The following is a 17,500-nucleotide window of genomic DNA, read 5'->3' as shown; positions in this document are numbered from 1 at the left end:
CACGGGCCTCCGCGGGCGAGCTGCGCATCTGGAAGTCAAAGGGCCGCCCTCGGAGAAGATCGTTGTGCTACCCCGCGCGGGGAGCGATTCGGACGACGGGCCCCCACGCCGAGGTGGGTGGGCGCCCCGCCATTCGCCCGCGCGGGTCGTCGGACCCCTGCCGTACCACAGTTCGGGTCAAACTCCCCCTCTGCACGGCAGCCACCGTCCTGCGAACGGGAGGCGACTGCCGGCGTGCACGCCCAAGGATGCGTGCCTGAATCCCGGGGGGGTAAAAGAGGAAGGAGACCGCCCGCCTTAGACCGACGCGGGCTCCAAAGCCCGGGCCGAGCGAGCGGCACCACCTCCCCACCCGGGAGCGCTGAGCCAAATCGATCGGAGGAAGAGCCGGTGGGGGGCATGGGTGAGAAACCCCACCCGCTGCCATCCTTCCCCTCGGGGAGACGGGGAAGAAACATGCCCGATAGTCCTGGAGGTACCTCTCCGACACGCTACGGGCGCCCTCGAGACGGAATCCGGGTCACAGTGCGATTCTCTCATAGGTCTCCCCCGTGGCGTGGAAGCGGGAGACATCCGACGCAGAGAAACGCAAAGCCTGCTCTGAGGGGACCGAGTCAGGGGGTGCAATCCGCCCTCCTGGAGCCCTCCTCGGGACGAAGACTCCAGATCTGCCTCCCTTCTGACATCCGTCACCCTCGGAGAACCAGAACACGCTTGGGGAGGGTCCGTTCAGGCTCAGGCGACCCGGGAAACGCGTCTCTGACTTGGGGCAGACGACCGGCAAGAGTCCCCCTGGAGCCGCGGAAGCCTGGTGTCGACGCGAGGGCGGACTTCCATGCAAACAGGGGGGTACTCGCCAAACCGCCTACCCGACTTGAGGAACCACGAAAACATCGGAAATCAGTCGGGCCCGAGAGGTACCCCTCTCTCCTATATCCTGCAGCTGGTGTGCAAAAGTGGGTATTTGCATGGCGAAACACCGACCCCCACTTTAAGGGAGCGAAGCCGAAAAGTGTCCGACTTCCTGGAGCTGTGCGGCGGATCCGGCGGCCAGAAATTCCTCATTCCGGTTCTATTTTTTTTTTTTTCGATTTTGCGAAATTTGGCGGCCAGGCGGCGTAGCTGGGGCCTGGACTAGCCCGAAACACCTGGAGCCGGCGAGCGGAACGAATTTCCCAACGTTCTGCGGCTCCCGGAAGCCAAAAACGCATCGCCGAAAAATTTCAAAGTCCCAAGGACTCGTTCTTGAAAATCGATCCGGGGGCCATGGAAGTGTCCTCGGTACAGCTTCAGAGCTTTCCCCCCGCCTGGAAGTCTGAAAGTTCTATGTTTGTTCTAAGTGGAAAATCGCGTTTTTTTCAGTGTTCCACCCATCAGACCCAAACTTTGCCCACGCTTAGGTCTCTGTCTCGGGGTGCTTTACAACATATTGACGCCCCTTTAGGGTGGAAGTAGGGGAAAGGGGTCATTTTTCACAAAATCGGAAATTTCTCAAAATATTTCTAAGTGTCAAGGACACTTTTGGAAAATCTTCCCCAGGCTCCTGGAAGCCTCCTCGGTACGCCTCCGGCGGTTTCCCCCTGCCTGGAAGTCTGACACTTGTCTGAAATTTTTAGAGTATGAAAATGCGGTTTTTCACCCAAAATTCGACTTTGCGCCCATGACCCGCAAACTTCACCCACAGTTAGGTCACTGCCTTGGGGTACCTCACATCATATTGACGCCCCCCTGGCGTGGAAGTAGGGGAAACGTGTCAATTTTCACAAAATCGTGATTTTCTCAAAATATTTCTAAGTGTCAAGGACACTTTTGGAAAATCTTCCCCAGGCTCCTGGAAGCCTCGTCGGTACGCCTCCGGCGGTTTCCCCCTGCCTGGAAGTCTGACACTTGTCTGAAATTTTTAGAGTATGAAAATGCGGTTTTTCACCCAAAATTCGACTTTGCGCCCATGACCCGCAAACTTCACCCACAGTTAGGTCACTGCCTTGGGGTACCTCACATCATATTGACGCCCCCCTGGCGTGGAAGTAGGGGAAACGTGTCAATTTTCACAAAATCGTGATTTTCTGAAAATATTTCTAAGTGTCAAGGACACTTTTGGAAAATCTTCCCCAGGCTCCTGGAAGCCTCCTCGGTACGCCTCCGGCGGTTTCCCCCTGCCTGGAAGTCTGACACTTGTCTGAAATTTTTAGAGTATGAAAATGCGGTTTTTCACCCAAAATTCGACTTTGCGCCCATGACCCGCAAACTTCACCCACAGTTAGGTCACTGCCTTGGGGTACCTCACATCATATTGACGCCCCCCTGGCGTGGAAGTAGGGGAAACGTGTCAATTTTCACAAAATCGTGATTTTCTGAAAATATTTCTAAGTGTCAAGGACACTTTTGGAAAATCTTCCCCAGGCTCCTGGAAGCCTCCTCGGTACGCCTCCGGCGGTTTCCCCCTGCCTGGAAGTCTGACACTTGTCTGAAATTTTTAGAGTATGAAAATGCGGTTTTTCACCCAAAATTCGACTTTGCGCCCATGACCCGCAAACTTCACCCACAGTTAGGTCACTGCCTTGGGGTACCTCACATCATATTGACGCCCCCCTGGCGTGGAAGTAGGGGAAACGTGTCAATTTTCACAAAATCATGATTTTCTGAAAATATTTCTAAGTGTCAAGGACACTTTTGGATAATCTTCCCCAGGCTCCTGGAAGCCTCGTCGGTACGCCTCCTGCGGTTTCCCCCTGCCTGGAAGTCTGACACTTGTCTGAAATTTTTAGAGTATGAAAATGCGGTTTTTCACCCAAAATTTGACTTTGCGCCCATGACCCGCAAACTTCACCCACAGTTAGGTCACTGCCTTGGGGTACCTCACATCATATTGACGCCCCCCTGGCGTGGAAGTAGGGGAAACGTGTCAATTTTCACAAAATCGTGATTTTCTGAAAATATTTCTAAGTGTCAAGGACACTTTTGGAAAATCTTCCCCAGGCTCCTGGAAGCCTCCTCGGTACGCCTCCGGCGGTTTCCCCCTGCCTGGAAGTCTGACACTTGTCTGAAATTTTTAGAGTATGAAAATGCGGTTTTTCACCCAAAATTCGACTTTGCGCCCATGACCCGCAAACTTCACCCACAGTTAGGTCACTGCCTTGGGGTACCTCACATCATATTGACGCCCCCCTGGCGTGGAAGTAGGGGAAACGTGTCAATTTTCACAAAATCGTGATTTTCTGAAAATATTTCTAAGTGTCAAGGACACTTTTGGAAAATCTTCCCCAGGCTCCTGGAAGCCTCCTCGGTACGCCTCCGGCGGTTTCCCCCTGCCTGGAAGTCTGACACTTGTCTGAAATTTTTAGAGTATGAAAATGCGGTTTTTCACCCAAAATTCGACTTTGCGCCCATGACCCGCAAACTTCACCCACAGTTAGGTCACTGCCTTGGGGTACCTCACATCATATTGACGCCCCCCTGGCGTGGAAGTAGGGGAAACGTGTCAATTTTCACAAAATCATGATTTTCTGAAAATATTTCTAAGTGTCAAGGACACTTTTGGATAATCTTCCCCAGGCTCCTGGAAGCCTCGTCGGTACGCCTCCTGCGGTTTCCCCCTGCCTGGAAGTCTGACACTTGTCTGAAATTTTTAGAGTATGAAAATGCGGTTTTTCACCCAAAATTTGACTTTGCGCCCATGACCCGCAAACTTCACCCACAGTTAGGTCACTGCCTTGGGGTACCTCACATCATATTGACGCCCCCCTGGCGTGGAAGTAGGGGAAACGTGTCAATTTTCACAAAATCGTGATTTTCTGAAAATATTTCTAAGTGTCAAGGACACTTTTGGAAAATCTTCCCCAGGCTCCTGGAAGCCTCCTCGGTACGCCTCCGGCGGTTTCCCCCTGCCTGGAAGTCTGACACTTGTCTGAAATTTTTAGAGTATGAAAATGCGGTTTTTCACCCAAAATTCGACTTTGCGCCCATGACCCGCAAACTTCACCCACAGTTAGGTCACTGCCTTGGGGTACCTCACATCATATTGACGCCCCCCTGGCGTGGAAGTAGGGGAAACGTGTCAATTTTCACAAAATCGTGATTTTCTGAAAATATTTCTAAGTGTCAAGGACACTTTTGGAAAATCTTCCCCAGGCTCCTGGAAGCCTCCTCGGTACGCCTCCGGCGGTTTCCCCCTGCCTGGAAGTCTGACACTTGTCTGAAATTTTTAGAGTATGAAAATGCGGTTTTTCACCCAAAATTCGACTGTGCGCCCATGACTCGCAAACTTCACCCACATTTGGGCGACTGTCCTGGGGTACCTCACAACATATTGACGCCCCCCTGGCGTGGAAGTAGGGGAAACGTGTCAATTTTCACAAAATCGTGATTTTCTGAAAATATTTCTAAGTGTCAAGGACTCTTTTGGATAATCTTCCCCAGGCTCCTGGAAGCCTCCTCGGTACGCCTCCTGCGGTTTCTCCCTGCCTGGAAGCCTGACACTTGTCTGAAATTTTTAGAGTATGAAAATGCGGTTTTTCACCCAAAATTCGACTTTGCGCCCATGACCCGCAAACTTCACCCACAGTTAGGTCACTGCCTTGGGGTACCTCACATCATATTGACGCCCCCCTGGCGTGGAAGTAGGGGAAACGTGTCAATTTTCACAAAATCGTGATTTTCTCAAAATATTTCTAAGTGTCAAGGACACTTTTGGAAAATCTTCCCCAGGCTCCTGGAAGCCTCCTCGGTACGCCTCCTGCGGTTTCTCCCTGCCTGGAAGTCTGACACTTGTCTGAAATTTTTAGAGTATGAAAACGCGGTTTTTCACCCAAAATTCGACTTTGCGCCCATGACCCGCAAACTTCACCCACAGTTAGGTCACTGCCTTGGGGTACCTCACATCATATTGACGCCCCCCTGGCGTGGAAGTAGGGGAAACGTGTCAATTTTCACAAAATCGTGATTTTCTGAAAATATTTCTAAGTGTCAAGGACACTTTTGGATAATCTTCCCCAGGCTCCTGGAAGCCTCCTCGGTACGCCTCCTGCGGTTTCTCCCTGCCTGGAAGTCTGACACCTGTCTGAAATTTTTAGAGTATGAAAATGCGGTTTTTCACCCAAAATTCGACTTTGCGCCCATGACCCGCAAACTTCACCCACAGTTAGGTCACTGCCTTGGGGTACCTCACATCATATTGACGCCCCCCTGGCGTGGAAGTAGGGGAAACGTGTCAATTTTCACAAAATCATGATTTTCTGAAAATATTTCTAAGTGTCAAGGACACTTTTGGATAATCTTCCCCAGGCTCCTGGAAGCCTCGTCGGTACGCCTCCTGCGGTTTCCCCCTGCCTGGAAGTCTGACACTTGTCTGAAATTTTTAGAGTATGAAAATGCGGTTTTTCACCCAAAATTTGACTTTGCGCCCATGACCCGCAAACTTCACCCACAGTTAGGTCACTGCCTTGGGGTACCTCACATCATATTGACGCCCCCCTGGCGTGGAAGTAGGGGAAACGTGTCAATTTTCACAAAATCGTGATTTTCTGAAAATATTTCTAAGTGTCAAGGACTCTTTTGGATAATCTTCCCCAGGCTCCTGGAAGCCTCCTCGGTACGCCTCCTGCGGTTTCTCCCTGCCTGGAAGTCTGACACCTGTCTGAAATTTTTAGAGTATGAAAATGCGGTTTTTCACCCAAAATTCGACTGTGCGCCCATGACTCGCAAACTTCACCCACATTTGGGCGACTGTCCTGGGGTACCTCACAACATATTGACGCCCCCCTGGCGTGGAAGTAGGGGAAACGTGTCAATTTTCACAAAATCGTGATTTTTTTCAAAATATTTCTAAGTGTCAAGGACACTTTTGGAAAATCTTCCCCAGGCTCCTGGAAGCCTCCTCGGTACGCCTCCTGCGGTTTCTCCCTGCCTGGAAGTCTGACACTTGTCTGAAATTTTTAGAGTATGAAAACGCGGTTTTTCACCCAAAATTCGACTTTGCGCCCATGACTCGCAAACTTCACCCACATTTGGGCGACTGTCCTGGGGTACCTCACAACATATTGACGCCCCCCAGGCGTGGAAGTAGGGGAAACGTGTCAATTTTCACAAAATCGTGATTTTCTGAAAATATTTCTAAGTGTCAAGGACACTTTTGGAAAATCTTCCCCAGGCTCCTGGAAGCCTCCTCGGTACGCCTCCTGCGGTTTCTCCCTGCCTGGAAGTCTGACACTTGTCTGAAATTTTTAGAGTATGAAAACGTGGTTTTTCACCCAAAATTCGACTTTGCGCCCGTGACTCGCAAACTTCACCCACATTTAGGCGACTGTCCTGGGGTACCTCACAACATATTGACGCCCCCCTGGCGTGGAAGTAGGGGAAACGTGTCAATTTTCACAAAATCGTGATTTTCTGAAAATATTTCTAAGTGTCAAGGGCACTTTTGGAAAATCTTCCCCAGGCTCCTGGAAGCCTCCTCGGTACGCCTCCGGCGGTTTCCCCCTGCCTGGAAGTCTGACACTTGTCTGAAATTTTTAGAGTATGAAAATGCGGTTTTTCACCCAAAATTCGACTGTGCGCCCATGACTCGCAAACTTCACCCACATTTGGGCGACTGTCCTGGGGTACCTCACAACATATTGACGCCCCCCTGGCGTGGAAGTAGGGGAAACGTGTCAATTTTCACAAAATCGTGATTTTCTGAAAATATTTCTAAGTGTCAAGGACACTTTTGGAAAATCTTCCCCAGGCTCCTGGAAGCCTCCTCGGTACGCCTCCGGCGGTTTCCCCCTGCCTGGAAGTCTGACACTTGTCTGAAATTTTTAGAGTATGAAAATGCGGTTTTTCACCCAAAATTCGACTTTGCGCCCATGACCCGCAAACTTCACCCACAGTTAGGTCACTGCCTTGGGGTACCTCACATCATATTGACGCCCCCCTGGCGTGGAAGTAGGGGAAACGTGTCAATTTTCACAAAATCGTGATTTTCTGAAAATATTTCTAAGTGTCAAGGACACTTTTGGAAAATCTTCCCCAGGCTCCTGGAAGCCTCCTCGGTACGCCTCCGGCGGTTTCCCCCTGCCTGGAAGTCTGACACTTGTCTGAAATTTTTAGAGTATGAAAATGCGGTTTTTCACCCAAAATTCGACTTTGCGCCCATGACCCGCAAACTTCACCCACAGTTAGGTCACTGCCTTGGGGTACCTCACATCATATTGACGCCCCCCTGGCGTGGAAGTAGGGGAAACGTGTCAATTTTCACAAAATCATGATTTTCTGAAAATATTTCTAAGTGTCAAGGACACTTTTGGATAATCTTCCCCAGGCTCCTGGAAGCCTCGTCGGTACGCCTCCTGCGGTTTCCCCCTGCCTGGAAGTCTGACACTTGTCTGAAATTTTTAGAGTATGAAAATGCGGTTTTTCACCCAAAATTTGACTTTGCGCCCATGACCCGCAAACTTCACCCACAGTTAGGTCACTGCCTTGGGGTACCTCACATCATATTGACGCCCCCCTGGCGTGGAAGTAGGGGAAACGTGTCAATTTTCACAAAATCGTGATTTTCTGAAAATATTTCTAAGTGTCAAGGACACTTTTGGATAATCTTCCCCAGGCTCCTGGAAGCCTCGTCGGTACGCCTCCTGCGGTTTCCCCCTGCCTGGAAGTCTGACACTTGTCTGAAATTTTTAGAGTATGAAAATGCGGTTTTTCACCCAAAATTCGACTGTGCGCCCATGACTCGCAAACTTCACCCACATTTGGGCGACTGTCCTGGGGTACCTCACAACATATTGACGCCCCCCTGGCGTGGAAGTAGGGGAAACGTGTCAATTTTCACAAAATCGTGATTTTCTGAAAATATTTCTAAGTGTCAAGGACACTTTTGGAAAATCTTCCCCAGGCTCCTGGAAGCCTCCTCGGTACGCCTCCGGCGGTTTCCCCCTGCCTGGAAGTCTGACACTTGTCTGAAATTTTTAGAGTATGAAAATGCGGTTTTTCACCCAAAATTCGACTTTGCGCCCATGACCCGCAAACTTCACCCACAGTTAGGTCACTGCCTTGGGGTACCTCACATCATATTGACGCCCCCCTGGCGTGGAAGTAGGGGAAACGTGTCAATTTTCACAAAATCGTGATTTTCTGAAAATATTTCTAAGTGTCAAGGACACTTTTGGAAAATCTTCCCCAGGCTCCTGGAAGCCTCCTCGGTACGCCTCCGGCGGTTTCCCCCTGCCTGGAAGTCTGACACTTGTCTGAAATTTTTAGAGTATGAAAATGCGGTTTTTCACCCAAAATTCGACTTTGCGCCCATGACCCGCAAACTTCACCCACAGTTAGGTCACTGCCTTGGGGTACCTCACATCATATTGACGCCCCCCTGGCGTGGAAGTAGGGGAAACGTGTCAATTTTCACAAAATCGTGATTTTCTGAAAATATTTCTAAGTGTCAAGGACACTTTTGGAAAATCTTCCCCAGGCTCCTGGAAGCCTCCTCGGTACGCCTCCGGCGGTTTCCCCCTGCCTGGAAGTCTGACACTTGTCTGAAATTTTTAGAGTATGAAAATGCGGTTTTTCACCCAAAATTCGACTGTGCGCCCATGACTCGCAAACTTCACCCACATTTGGGCGACTGTCCTGGGGTACCTCACAACATATTGACGCCCCCCTGGCGTGGAAGTAGGGGAAACGTGTCAATTTTCACAAAATCGTGATTTTCTGAAAATATTTCTAAGTGTCAAGGACTCTTTTGGATAATCTTCCCCAGGCTCCTGGAAGCCTCCTCGGTACGCCTCCTGCGGTTTCTCCCTGCCTGGAAGCCTGACACTTGTCTGAAATTTTTAGAGTATGAAAATGCGGTTTTTCACCCAAAATTCGACTTTGCGCCCATGACCCGCAAACTTCACCCACAGTTAGGTCACTGCCTTGGGGTACCTCACATCATATTGACGCCCCCCTGGCGTGGAAGTAGGGGAAACGTGTCAATTTTCACAAAATCGTGATTTTCTCAAAATATTTCTAAGTGTCAAGGACACTTTTGGAAAATCTTCCCCAGGCTCCTGGAAGCCTCCTCGGTACGCCTCCTGCGGTTTCTCCCTGCCTGGAAGTCTGACACTTGTCTGAAATTTTTAGAGTATGAAAACGCGGTTTTTCACCCAAAATTCGACTTTGCGCCCATGACCCGCAAACTTCACCCACAGTTAGGTCACTGCCTTGGGGTACCTCACATCATATTGACGCCCCCCTGGCGTGGAAGTAGGGGAAACGTGTCAATTTTCACAAAATCGTGATTTTCTGAAAATATTTCTAAGTGTCAAGGACACTTTTGGATAATCTTCCCCAGGCTCCTGGAAGCCTCCTCGGTACGCCTCCTGCGGTTTCTCCCTGCCTGGAAGTCTGACACCTGTCTGAAATTTTTAGAGTATGAAAATGCGGTTTTTCACCCAAAATTCGACTTTGCGCCCATGACCCGCAAACTTCACCCACAGTTAGGTCACTGCCTTGGGGTACCTCACATCATATTGACGCCCCCCTGGCGTGGAAGTAGGGGAAACGTGTCAATTTTCACAAAATCATGATTTTCTGAAAATATTTCTAAGTGTCAAGGACACTTTTGGATAATCTTCCCCAGGCTCCTGGAAGCCTCGTCGGTACGCCTCCTGCGGTTTCCCCCTGCCTGGAAGTCTGACACTTGTCTGAAATTTTTAGAGTATGAAAATGCGGTTTTTCACCCAAAATTTGACTTTGCGCCCATGACCCGCAAACTTCACCCACAGTTAGGTCACTGCCTTGGGGTACCTCACATCATATTGACGCCCCCCTGGCGTGGAAGTAGGGGAAACGTGTCAATTTTCACAAAATCGTGATTTTCTGAAAATATTTCTAAGTGTCAAGGACTCTTTTGGATAATCTTCCCCAGGCTCCTGGAAGCCTCCTCGGTACGCCTCCTGCGGTTTCTCCCTGCCTGGAAGTCTGACACCTGTCTGAAATTTTTAGAGTATGAAAATGCGGTTTTTCACCCAAAATTCGACTGTGCGCCCATGACTCGCAAACTTCACCCACATTTGGGCGACTGTCCTGGGGTACCTCACAACATATTGACGCCCCCCTGGCGTGGAAGTAGGGGAAACGTGTCAATTTTCACAAAATCGTGATTTTTTTCAAAATATTTCTAAGTGTCAAGGACACTTTTGGAAAATCTTCCCCAGGCTCCTGGAAGCCTCCTCGGTACGCCTCCTGCGGTTTCTCCCTGCCTGGAAGTCTGACACTTGTCTGAAATTTTTAGAGTATGAAAACGCGGTTTTTCACCCAAAATTCGACTTTGCGCCCATGACTCGCAAACTTCACCCACATTTGGGCGACTGTCCTGGGGTACCTCACAACATATTGACGCCCCCCAGGCGTGGAAGTAGGGGAAACGTGTCAATTTTCACAAAATCGTGATTTTCTGAAAATATTTCTAAGTGTCAAGGACACTTTTGGAAAATCTTCCCCAGGCTCCTGGAAGCCTCCTCGGTACGCCTCCTGCGGTCTCTCCCTGCCTGGAAGTCTGACACCTGTCTGAAATTTTTAGAGTATGAAAATGCGGTTTTTCACCCAAAATTCGACTGTGCGCCCATGACTCGCAAACTTCACCCACATTTGGGCGACTGTCCTGGGGTACCTCACAACATATTGACGCCCCCCTGGCGTGGAAGTAGGGGAAACGTGTCAATTTTCACAAAATCGTGATTTTCTGAAAATATTTCTAAGTGTCAAGGACTCTTTTGGATAATCTTCCCCAGGCTCCTGGAAGCCTCCTCGGTACGCCTCCTGCGGTTTCTCCCTGCCTGGAAGTCTGACACTTGTCTGAAATTTTTAGAGTATGAAAATGCGGTTTTTCACCCAAAATTCGACTTTGCGCCCATGACCCGCAAACTTCACCCACAGTTAGGTCACTGCCTTGGGGTACCTCACATCATATTGACGCCCCCCTGGCGTGGAAGTAGGGGAAACGTGTCAATTTTCACAAAATCGTGATTTTCTGAAAATATTTCTAAGTGTCAAGGACACTTTTGGAAAATCTTCCCCAGGCTCCTGGAAGCCTCCTCGGTACGCCTCCTGCGGTTTCTCCCTGCCTGGAAGTCTGACACCTGTCTGAAATTTTTAGAGTATGAAAATGCGGTTTTTCACCCAAAATTCGACTGTGCGCCCATGACTCGCAAACTTCACCCACATTTGGGCGACTGTCCTGGGGTACCTCACAACATATTGACGCCCCCCTGGCGTGGAAGTAGGGGAAACGTGTCAATTTTCACAAAATCGTGATTTTCTGAAAATATTTCTAAGTGTCAAGGGCACTTTTGGATAATCTTCCCCAGGCTCCTGGAAGCCTCCTCGGTACGCCTCCTGCGGTTTTCCCCTGCCTGGAAGTCTGACACTTGTCTGAAATTTTTAGAGTATGAAAATGCGGTTTTTCACCCAAAATTCGACTTTGCGCCCATGACTCGCAAACTTCACCCACATTTGGGCGACTGTCCTGGGGTACCTCACAACATATTGACGCCCCCCTGGCGTGGAAGTAGGGGAAACGTGTCAATTTTCACAAAATCGTGATTTTCTGAAAATATTTCTAAGTGTCAAGGACACTTTTGGATAATCTTCCCCAGGCTCCTGGAAGCCTCCTCGGTACGCCTCCTGCGGTTTCTCCCTGCCTGGAAGTCTGACACCTGTCTGAAATTTTTAGAGTATGAAAATGCGGTTTTTCACCCAAAATTCGACTTTGCGCCCATGACCCGCAAACTTCACCCACAGTTAGGTCACTGCCTTGGGGTACCTCACATCATATTGACGCCCCCCTGGCGTGGAAGTAGGGGAAACGTGTCAATTTTCACAAAATCGTGATTTTCTGAAAATATTTCTAAGTGTCAAGGGCACTTTTGGATAATCTTCCCCAGGCTCCTGGAAGCCTCCTCGGTACGCCTCCTGCGGTTTTCCCCTGCCTGGAAGTCTGACACTTGTCTGAAATTTTTAGCGCATGAAAACGCGGTTTTTCACCCAAAATTCGACTTTGCGCCCGTGACTCGCAAACTTCACCCACATTTGGGCGACTGTCCTGGGGTACCTCACAACATATTGACGCCCCCCTGGCGTGGAAGTAGGGGAAACGTGTCAATTTTCACAAAATCGTGATTTTCTGAAAATATTTCTAAGTGTCAAGGACACTTTTGGATAATCTTCCCCAGGCTCCTGGAAGCCTCCTCGGTACGCCTCCTGCGGTCTCTCCCTGCCTGGAAGTCTGACACCTGTCTGAAATTTTTAGAGTATGAAAATGCGGTTTTTCACCCAAAATTCGACTGTGCGCCCATGACTCGCAAACTTCACCCACATTTGGGCGACTGTCCTGGGGTACCTCACAACATATTGACGCCCCCCTGGCGTGGAAGTAGGGGAAACGTGTCAATTTTCACAAAATCGTGATTTTCTGAAAATATTTCTAAGTGTCAAGGGCACTTTTGGATAATCTTCCCCAGGCTCCTGGAAGCCTCCTCGGTACGCCTCCTGCGGTTTTCCCCTGCCTGGAAGTCTGACACTTGTCTGAAATTTTTAGAGTATGAAAATGCGGTTTTTCACCCAAAATTCGACTTTGCGCCCATGACTCGCAAACTTCACCCACATTTGGGCGACTGTCCTGGGGTACCTCACAACATATTGACGCCCCCCTGGCGTGGAAGTAGGGGAAACGTGTCAATTTTCACAAAATCGTGATTTTCTGAAAATATTTCTAAGTGTCAAGGACTCTTTTGGATAATCTTCCCCAGGCTCCTGGAAGCCTCCTCGGTACGCCTCCTGCGGTTTCTCCCTGCCTGGAAGTCTGACACTTGTCTGAAATTTTTAGAGTATGAAAATGCGGTTTTTCACCCAAAATTCGACTGTGCGCCCATGAATCGCAAACTTCACCCACATTTGGGCGACTGTCCTGGGGTACCTCACAACATATTGACGCCCCCCTGGCGTGGAAGTAGGGGAAACGTGTCAATTTTCACAAAATCGTGATTTTCTGAAAATATTTCTAAGTGTCAAGGACACTTTTGGAAAATCTTCCCCAGGCTCCTGGAAGCCTCCTCGGTACGCCTCCGGCGGTTTCCCCCTGCCTGGAAGTCTGACACTTGTCTGAAATTTTTAGAGTATGAAAATGCGGTTTTTCACCCAAAATTCGACTGTGCGCCCATGACTCGCAAACTTCACCCACATTTGGGCGACTGTCCTGGGGTACCTCACAACATATTGACGCCCCCCTGGCGTGGAAGTAGGGGAAACGTGTCAATTTTCACAAAATCGTGATTTTCTGAAAATATTTCTAAGTGTCAAGGACTCTTTTGGATAATCTTCCCCAGGCTCCTGGAAGCCTCCTCGGTACGCCTCCTGCGGTTTCTCCCTGCCTGGAAGTCTGACACTTGTCTGAAATTTTTAGAGTATGAAAATGCGGTTTTTCACCCAAAATTCGACTGTGCGCCCATGACTCGCAAACTTCACCCACATTTGGGCGACTGTCCTGGGGTACCTCACAACATATTGACGCCCCCCTGGCGTGGAAGTAGGGGAAACGTGTCAATTTTCACAAAATCGTGATTTTCTGAAAATATTTCTAAGTGTCAAGGACACTTTTGGATAATCTTCCCCAGGCTCCTGGAAGCCTCCTCGGTACGCCTCCTGCGGTTTCTCCCTGCCTGGAAGTCTGACACCTGTCTGAAATTTTTAGAGTATGAAAATGCGGTTTTTCACCCAAAATTCGACTTTGCGCCCATGACCCGCAAACTTCACCCACAGTTAGGTCACTGCCTTGGGGTACCTCACATCATATTGACGCCCCCCTGGCGTGGAAGTAGGGGAAACGTGTCAATTTTCACAAAATCGTGATTTTCTGAAAATATTTCTAAGTGTCAAGGGCACTTTTGGATAATCTTCCCCAGGCTCCTGGAAGCCTCCTCGGTACGCCTCCTGCGGTTTTCCCCTGCCTGGAAGTCTGACACTTGTCTGAAATTTTTAGCGCATGAAAACGCGGTTTTTCACCCAAAATTCGACTTTGCGCCCGTGACTCGCAAACTTCACCCACATTTGGGCGACTGTCCTGGGGTACCTCACAACATATTGACGCCCCCCTGGCGTGGAAGTAGGGGAAACGTGTCAATTTTCACAAAATCGTGATTTTCTGAAAATATTTCTAAGTGTCAAGGACACTTTTGGATAATCTTCCCCAGGCTCCTGGAAGCCTCCTCGGTACGCCTCCTGCGGTCTCTCCCTGCCTGGAAGTCTGACACCTGTCTGAAATTTTTAGAGTATGAAAATGCGGTTTTTCACCCAAAATTCGACTGTGCGCCCATGACTCGCAAACTTCACCCACATTTGGGCGACTGTCCTGGGGTACCTCACAACATATTGACGCCCCCCTGGCGTGGAAGTAGGGGAAACGTGTCAATTTTCACAAAATCGTGATTTTCTGAAAATATTTCTAAGTGTCAAGGGCACTTTTGGATAATCTTCCCCAGGCTCCTGGAAGCCTCCTCGGTACGCCTCCTGCGGTTTTCCCCTGCCTGGAAGTCTGACACTTGTCTGAAATTTTTAGAGTATGAAAATGCGGTTTTTCACCCAAAATTCGACTTTGCGCCCATGACTCGCAAACTTCACCCACATTTGGGCGACTGTCCTGGGGTACCTCACAACATATTGACGCCCCCCTGGCGTGGAAGTAGGGGAAACGTGTCAATTTTCACAAAATCGTGATTTTCTGAAAATATTTCTAAGTGTCAAGGACACTTTTGGAAAATCTTCCCCAGGCTCCTGGAAGCCTCCTCGGTACGCCTCCGGCGGTTTCCCCCTGCCTGGAAGTCTGACACTTGTCTGAAATTTTTAGAGTATGAAAATGCGGTTTTTCACCCAAAATTCGACTGTGCGCCCATGACTCGCAAACTTCACCCACATTTGGGCGACTGTCCTGGGGTACCTCACAACATATTGACGCCCCCCTGGCGTGGAAGTAGGGGAAACGTGTCAATTTTCACAAAATCGTGATTTTCTGAAAATATTTCTAAGTGTCAAGGACACTTTTGGAAAATCTTCCCCAGGCTCCTGGAAGCCTCCTCGGTACGCCTCCGGCGGTTTCCCCCTGCCTGGAAGTCTGACACTTGTCTGAAATTTTTAGAGTATGAAAATGCGGTTTTTCACCCAAAATTCGACTGTGCGCCCATGACTCGCAAACTTCACCCACATTTGGGCGACTGTCCTGGGGTACCTCACAACATATTGACGCCCCCCTGGCGTGGAAGTAGGGGAAACGTGTCAATTTTCACAAAATCGTGATTTTCTGAAAATATTTCTAAGTGTCAAGGACTCTTTTGGATAATCTTCCCCAGGCTCCTGGAAGCCTCCTCGGTACGCCTCCTGCGGTTTCTCCCTGCCTGGAAGTCTGACACTTGTCTGAAATTTTTAGAGTATGAAAATGCGGTTTTTCACCCAAAATTCGACTGTGCGCCCATGACTCGCAAACTTCACCCACATTTGGGCGACTGTCCTGGGGTACCTCACAACATATTGACGCCCCCCTGGCGTGGAAGTAGGGGAAACGTGTCAATTTTCACAAAATCGTGATTTTCTGAAAATATTTCTAAGTGTCAAGGACACTTTTGGATAATCTTCCCCAGGCTCCTGGAAGCCTCCTCGGTACGCCTCCTGCGGTTTCTCCCTGCCTGGAAGTCTGACACCTGTCTGAAATTTTTAGAGTATGAAAATGCGGTTTTTCACCCAAAATTCGACTTTACGCCCATGACCCGCAAACTTCACCCACAGTTAGGTCACTGCCTTGGGGTACCTCACATCATATTGACGCCCCCCTGGCGTGGAAGTAGGGGAAACGTGTCAATTTTCACAAAATCGTGATTTTCTGAAAATATTTCTAAGTGTCAAGGACTCTTTTGGATAATCTTCCCCAGGCTCCTGGAAGCCTCCTCGGTACGCCTCCTGCGGTTTCTCCCTGCCTGGAAGTCTGACACCTGTCTGAAATTTTTAGAGTATGAAAATGCGGTTTTTCACCCAAAATTCGACTGTGCGCCCATGACTCGCAAACTTCACCCACATTTGGGCGACTGTCCTGGGGTACCTCACAACATATTGACGCCCCCCTGGCGTGGAAGTAGGGGAAACGTGTCAATTTTCACAAAATCGTGATTTTCTGAAAATATTTCTAAGTGTCAAGGACACTTTTGGAAAATCTTCCCCAGGCTCCTGGAAGCCTCCTCGGTACGCCTCCGGCGGTTTCCCCCTGCCTGGAAGTCTGACACTTGTCTGAAATTTTTAGAGTATGAAAATGCGGTTTTTCACCCAAAATTCGACTGTGCGCCCATGACTCGCAAACTTCACCCACATTTGGGCGACTGTCCTGGGGTACCTCACAACATATTGACGCCCCCCTGGCGTGGAAGTAGGGGAAACGTGTCAATTTTCACAAAATCGTGATTTTCTGAAAATATTTCTAAGTGTCAAGGGCACTTTTGGATAATCTTCCCCAGGCTCCTGGAAGCCTCCTCGGTACGCCTCCTGCGGTTTTCCCCTGCCTGGAAGTCTGACACTTGTCTGAAATTTTTAGAGTATGAAAATGCGGTTTTTCACCCAAAATTCGACTTTGCGCCCATGACTCGCAAACTTCACCCACATTTGGGCGACTGTCCTGGGGTACCTCACAACATATTGACGCCCCCCTGGCGTGGAAGTAGGGGAAACGTGTCAATTTTCACAAAATCGTGATTTTCTGAAAATATTTCTAAGTGTCAAGGACACTTTTGGATAATCTTCCCCAGGCTCCTGGAAGCCTCCTCGGTACGCCTCCTGCGGTTTCTCCCTGCCTGGAAGTCTGACACCTGTCTGAAATTTTTAGAGTATGAAAATGCGGTTTTTCACCCAAAATTCGACTTTGCGCCCATGACCCGCAAACTTCACCCACAGTTAGGTCACTGCCTTGGGGTACCTCACATCATATTGACGCCCCCCTGGCGTGGAAGTAGGGGAAACGTGTCAATTTTCACAAAATCGTGATTTTCTGAAAATATTTCTAAGTGTCAAGGGCACTTTTGGATAATCTTCCCCAGGCTCCTGGAAGCCTCCTCGGTACGCCTCCTGCGGTTTTCCCCTGCCTGGAAGTCTGACACTTGTCTGAAATTTTTAGAGTATGAAAATGCGGTTTTTCACCCAAAATTCGACTTTGCGCCCATGACTCGCAAACTTCACCCACATTTGGGCGACTGTCCTGGGGTACCTCACAACATATTGACGCCCCCCTGGCGTGGAAGTAGGGGAAACGTGTCAATTTTCACAAAATCGTGATTTTCTGAAAATATTTCTAAGTGTCAAGGACACTTTTGGATAATCTTCCCCAGGCTCCTGGAAGCCTCCTCGGTACGCCTCCTGCGGTTTCTCCCTGCCTGGAAGTCTGACACCTGTCTGAAATTTTTAGAGTATGAAAATGCGGTTTTTCACCCAAAATTCGACTTTGCGC

The sequence above is a fragment of the Ranitomeya imitator genome, unplaced genomic scaffold, assembly GCF_032444005.1.
Source record: "Ranitomeya imitator isolate aRanImi1 unplaced genomic scaffold, aRanImi1.pri SCAFFOLD_549, whole genome shotgun sequence".
NCBI lineage: Eukaryota > Metazoa > Chordata > Amphibia > Anura > Dendrobatidae > Ranitomeya > Ranitomeya imitator.
Note: the sequence above shows the minus strand (reverse complement) of the source record.